Below are 6,457 nucleotides of genomic sequence, written 5' to 3'. Positions count from 1 at the left end.
AAAATGATATATGGCCACATAAGAGTGTGAACAGGAACAAACTTAAAAAAAATTCCATGAATAAAAGGGGAATTTTTCTAAGGTTGCAACCAAGGCAACCCTGTCTATTACCAGATCAATGGACTCTTGGTAATCTTACCCAGTATGACTTTTGGCAAGTATGGTGGGTATGTAACTATTCTGTGTCTCATCCTTCTTCATTTATGAAAAATATTCTTTATCATTGTCAATTAATGGCCAAGCTTTACTGTATTGTTCTGGAAGCTGTGTTGGGTCTCATATGGAACTGAATAGTGGGAACATTATATCCACTAGATTTATGTTTCTAGGTGTAAATAAAATCTTAAATTACAGTCCATAGAGGAGGCTGAGTCCTTTCATTGTGAGTGATGAAACACTGCATAAAGAACTGGATAGTCGCCAGGCAGTGGTGATGCATGCCTTTAATCCCAGCACTTGGGAGGCAGAGGCAGGCAGATTTCTGAGTTTGAGGCTAGCCTGATCTACAGAGTGAGTTCCAGGACAGCCAGGGCTATACAAAGACATTCTATATAAAAGAAAGAAAGAGAGAAAGAAAGAAAGAAAGAAAGAAAGAAAGAAAGAAAGAAAGAAAGAAGGAAGGAAGGAAGGAAGGAAGGAAGGAAGGAAGGAAGGAAGGAAGGAAGGAAAGAAAGAAAGAAAGAAAGAAAGAAAGAAAGAAAGAAAGAAAGAAAGAAAGAAAGAAAGAAAGAAAGAAAGAAGGAAAAAAGAAAAAAGAAAAAAAGAATTGGATAGTCAGGCTTACTACTTATAGCAAAAGTTCTATTTTATTCTCCCTAGGTGTTACCAGCAAGCCACTGCATTTCTCATTATCCTAAGAGTACTGCCATGTGACTAAGTTCTTTCTGTTGAGTGTAAACTTTATGTACAATGTCTATACCATTGGTTTTTAAGAAAATAGAGTGTACTGGGTTTTTCTTCATTTTGCTTCCCATGGAAAATAGATGTAATGGGAGTCTACTTTTGATAATTCAGATGGAAATTTTTGAATTCATGTTAGTTGGAGATGATTGTTGAATCTTGGTTTAGATTATGCTTTCTTTTAAAGAGGATTTCAGCATTGTATTCTTATATGTTTTCTGCCCTTTGGCTCCCTCATCTGGGGGACTTCCATTGTGTGTATGTTATCAGCGATATTCACTTTTATTCTGTATTTTTTTTCTCATTTCAGACTTGTAATTTCTTTTGGTCTATCAGTAAGTTCTCTGTTTTGTTTTTGTTTGGTGTGTGTGTGTGTGTGTGTGTGTGTGTGTGTGTGTGTGTGTGTGTGTATGTGTGTGTGTGTGTGTGTGTGTGTGTGTGTGTGCGCGAGCGCGCGCACACGCACGCACATGTGTGTTTTCCTCTCTTCACTGTTCTGAATGCACTGGTGAGCCCTCATAGTTCTTGTACTCTGAAATTCAAGATTTACTATTTGGTTCTTTGTGAAAGGAAAGAAAGAAAGAGAGAGAGAGAGAGAGAGAGAGAGAGAGAGAGAGAGAGAGAGAGAGAGAGAGAGAAAAGAAAGAAAGAAAGAAAGAAAGAAAGAAAGAAAGAAAGAAAGAAAGAAAGAAAGAAAGAAAGAAAGAAAGAAAGAAAGAAAGAAAGATGGAGGGAGTGAGAGGGAAGGAAGGAGGGAGAAAGGAAGGAAGGAAGGAAGGAAGGAAGGAAGGAAGGAAGAAGAAGAAAGGAAGGAGGGAGGGAGGGAAGGAGGGAGGGAGGGATGGAAGTCTGGACTTCTTGAGCGTATCTTTCTGTTAATTCTTTACTATATGTACTTCAAATTTTACATGGCTTTCGTTAGTTCTTTGAACATATTTCCAAGCAGTTGCTTTACAATCTTTGCAATTTCTTTTTCTGTTGTCATGGCAAAACAACAAAGCAACTCAAGGGAGAAGAGGTTATTTTAGCTCACGGTTCAGATAAAAACCACAATGACTGGAAGTCAAAGTAGCAAGAGCTATAAATAGTTGATCACATCACAGACACAGTAAGGAAACCAAGTGTGTAGGTGAATGTATTTTTACACTATAGCATGGGCATGGGCCAATGAAGATAAGGGATAGAAGGTTCTGGCATAAAAGTAAGGTGTTTCAATGTCAGCTTGATAAGAGTTAGAACTGTGGTGGTTAACAGAATCTAGAATCCAGAGGTAGGGTTAAGAGATAGGCTTCTGGGCATGTCTGTGGTAGTTATCTTAATGGTCTTAACTGAAATGGTTCTACTGTGGGTAGAACCATTCCCTAGGTAGTATCCTGGACTGTATAACTGGAACAAGAGATTTGAACAGCATATATGTGTTCTTTCATTTGCTTTCTGCCTCTTGGTTTTAGGTCCAATGTGACCTCAAGCTCTTGTAGCTTTGATTTTCTTGCTATGGTGAGCTAAAACTTGATTTGTGGTCCAGAATAAACCATTTTCTCTTAAGTTGCTTTTGCCAGAATAAATTAACATAACAACAGGAAAAGACCTAAGAGTCTTTGCTACATATATCTGGAGCATCTGAAGATACTCAGAATCAGTTACCATTAATTGCAGGGAGTAAGTAGACTTAGATTCTTCAAAACTTATTTTAATTAAGGTTCTTAAATGCTTTATCCTCTCTGAGAGCCTACCACCCACCAGAGGTAGTGAAAAGGAAAGATTAATAGGCCAAAGGGGAATGAGGACCTGTTTAGAAATAGTTCTTTGGAGGCAATTCCAGTATTCATTGTCAGGATATCAGCTGTTCAGTTCAAATGAATCAGCAGTGGTAGATCAATCCACTCACAAAGACCATCAGCAATGGCAGTTTGATCCAGAAGAAACCATGAGTCTCTGCTGATTGGCTCAAATCCACAGAAGTCCATCATGAGTCATTTTCTAGCGTGTTTATTTCTATGAAGTCATAACAAGTGATGATCAGCATTGTCAGTGAAGACCAGAGTCAGCAAAGAAGACCAGCAAAGAGTGGCAAGACAATCCAATGCCAGGCAAGGGTAGCCTCAGTTCTATACACACATTTCCACTACTCTCACACTGAAGTTCATCCCATGTTCAAGCATATATACTTTTTCAAATGCCACCTGCCTTTGTATGGTTTATGGGTACTGAAATGGTTCATTTGTGAATTTGCCCACGTTTACAGGGACTCTTTAGAGAGAAGACTTGATTTATTCATTTCTTGACTTTGACTGCAGATCCTACTCCTGACCTGTTCAGGACCATTTCTTTTTCATCTGTCCTTCTTGTACAGTTCTGTTTTTTATTTCACTCACAATTCTCTTCTGCATGGAGCACTATCTTGGAGGGACCCATGGTGACTCAGTCTTTTTTTTTTAATTTTATTTATTTATTTTTTTTAATTAGGTATTTTCCTCGTTTACATTTTCAATGCTATCCCAAAGGTCCCCCATACCCACCCCCCCAATCCCCTACCCACCCACTCCCCCTTTTTGGCCCTGGCGTTCCCCTGTACTGGGGCATATAAAGTTTGCAAGTCCAATGGGCCTCTCTTTGCAGTGATGGCCGACTAGGCCATCTTTTGATACATATGCAGCTAAAGACAAGAGCTCCGGGGTACTGGTTAGTTCATATTGTTGTTCCACCTATAGGGTTGCAGTTCCCTTTAGCTCTTTGGGTAATTTCTCTAGCTCCTCCATTAGGGGCCGTGTGACCCATCCAATAGCTGACTGTGATCATCCACTTCTGTGTTTGCTAGGCCCCGGCATAGTCTCACAAGAGACAGCTATATCTGGGTCCTTTCAGCGAAATCTTGCTAGTGTATGCAATGGTGTCAGCATTTGGAAGCTGATTATGGGATGGATCCCTGCATATGGCAATCACTAGATGGTCCATCCTTTCGTCACAGCTCCAAATTTTGTCTCTGTAACTCCTTCTATGGGTGTTTTGTTCCCATTTCTAAGAAAGGGTAAAGTGTCCACACTTTGGTCTTCGTTCTTGAATTTCATGCGTTTGGCAAGTTGTATCTTAAACGTCTCTCCCGAAGTCATGCCTTTGGCTTCTAGCTCACCTGCAACCCCCACATCCAGGGCCTGTTCTACTGCACTGTCCAGGTGAGGTACAGAGGGCCTACTCTCCTGAGTGCCACAGCAGGTGAGGGACAGGGCCAGCTCTCCTGCTTTCATGACACCGGGCCAGCTCTCCTGCCTGCTGTAGATGGTGAGGGGCAAGGAGGGTATCTCTCTCTCATCCACACCACTGCACAGGAGAGGAGTAGTTAGGGCCCGTTCTCCCATGCTCATATCCCTAGGGTCAGCTCATCCACAACCATGTGCGGTACTTGCTCTCCAAAGTATTGTAGCTGGCTAGAGATGGGGCTCATTCCTCTGCTCTCATCCCCCAGGGCCAGTGCTGCACAGCCTGACAGAAATCAACATGTCCTCCAGAGGCAGGGCCATTGGTGGTTAAAGACCTCAGCTGCTGTGGAGCAAGAGACCCAGACATGGCCTCTGATGGCATAACAGGCCAAGATCTCACCATGTCGCAGGACTGGTGGTAGTCTCGGGCTCCCCTTTTCCAGAGGTCATAAAACAGACATAGCCTCTCCCTCCTCTCTGCCACCTACTGATGTACAAGTGACACAGCAGCCACACCTGCAACACCTCTAAGGCTGGGTGAGGCAACCTAATAAGAGGTAAAGGGTCCTAAAAGCAGTTAAGAGAGTCAGAGACAGTACCTGCTCCCACTGTAGGAGTCCCACAAGAATACCAAGCTATGCAATCATAACATACATACAGAGGACCTAGGTCAAACCCATACAGCTCTCTGATTGCCAATTCAGTTTCTGTGAGCCCCTGTGAGCCCCTGTGAGCCCTGGTCAGTTGATTCTGTGGGCTGTGTTCTTCTGGTGACTTTGACCAATTTTGCTCCTATAATCCTTCCTCCCCTTCATGCTTGGGACTTTCGAGCTCCACCTAATGTTTGGCTGTGGGTTTCTGCACCCAGTTGTATTTGGTTCTATCCTAGGTCTCTGGGCTGTCCTGCCTCTGGTTCCCTCCAGGCAGTATCAGGCATGGGCTTCCTCTTCCGAGGTGGATCATTGGTTGGCCACTCCCACAAGATCCATGTCCCCTTTACGTCCAAACTTCTTGATGGCAGGACTAATTATAGACAGAAAGAATCCTGGCTTGGATGGTGTACCAATCAAATGTACTATATTTTGGTGTGAAGGGAAGACATGTGAATGTGAAAAGAACTTTGGATACAGTCGGCTATTTGGATTTTCTTTTTATGTATTTTTTTCTGCTTGTATTCATTTGCCCATTTAAATTGTTGTTCTAGCAGCTTTTTACAAATTCTACATACAGCATAGATGTCAGTTCATTTAGTCTGTTTCAAGGGAAGTATTACTTCCCCAGTTGCTAAATTTATTTATATATTATTCCACTGATACTAGCATTTTAACATTATCTTTTGTTTGTTTATTTGTTTGGGTTTGGTTTGGTTTTTTTCTTTTGGTCATTTTTCTTTTCCAGACATGGTTTCTTTGTGTATCCGTGGCTTCCCTGGAACTCACTCTGTGGACCATGATGGCCTTGAATTTAGAGATCCCCCTGCTTCTGCCTCCAAAATGGTGGGATTAAAGGAATGCTCCATCACACTGGGTGTCTAGCTTTAGCTTAAACATAAAGCATTTCCATGAATATCTATTGTGTTAGCAACTCTCTGTCTCTAGAGACAGATAAGCATCTTCAAGGAGGATACATTTCTTTTGGCTCACGGGTTCCGGTGGCTTTGTTACTTGTGGGTGTGTGAAGAAGCACAAAGCCGAGGAAGTTGGTCAGCTAGCAGCTGGGAGAGAGAAGGGAGACTGGAAAGGAAAAGCCAGGGGCCTGATATACCTTTCAAGACATACCTCCACTCGCCTAATTTCTTCTGAATGGATCCCACCACTGAAAGATGCTGCCATCTCTCAGTAGCCTGGCTTAGGGAGCAAGTCTTTAACACAGTCTTCTAGAGGAAATTCCAGGTCCAATCTGTATTTTTTTGTACTGCTTTTTAAAGCATTAAATATTTGTCTTTTCCACCTGATAGGCCATTTGAATACCCATATCTCCACTGTGATGTGGCACCAGACTGTCACAACGTCAGCTCAGTTTGATTTCTGAGTTATGCTCTTTAACTGATCTACTTACTTTTTTATTTTTCCTGATTTTAAGTGGGCAACTCAGTGACATTAGCACATTTGCATAGTTGTACAATTATCATGCCATCCATCCCCAGAATGTCTTCATCTTCCCACAAAGAAAAAAAAAAAGAGTCAGAGTAAGCCCCTGCTCCCGCTCCAGTTGATGGGAGACCCACATGAAGATCAACCTGCATATCAGCTGCATATGTGCCGGGGTCTAGATATGTTCTTTGGTTTCATACTGATTTTTTAATATTTTTTATTAGGTATTTTCCTCATTTACATTTCCACTGCTATCCCAAAAGTCAC

General features: G+C 41.9%; 1 pseudogene; it reads right to left on the bottom strand.

Moving 5' to 3' along the window:
- Positions 1 to 4,534: 4,534 nt before the first annotated feature.
- Gm24349 lies at positions 4,535 to 4,634 on the bottom strand (annotated as a pseudogene).
- Between the last annotated feature and the right edge of the window lie 1,823 nt (positions 4,635 to 6,457).

Source organism: Mus musculus, chromosome 1 (assembly GCF_000001635.26).
Source record: "Mus musculus strain C57BL/6J chromosome 1, GRCm38.p6 C57BL/6J".
NCBI lineage: Eukaryota > Metazoa > Chordata > Mammalia > Rodentia > Muridae > Mus > Mus musculus.
The sequence above is the reverse complement of the archived record's forward strand: the minus strand, read 5'-3'. Positions and strand labels throughout refer to the sequence as shown.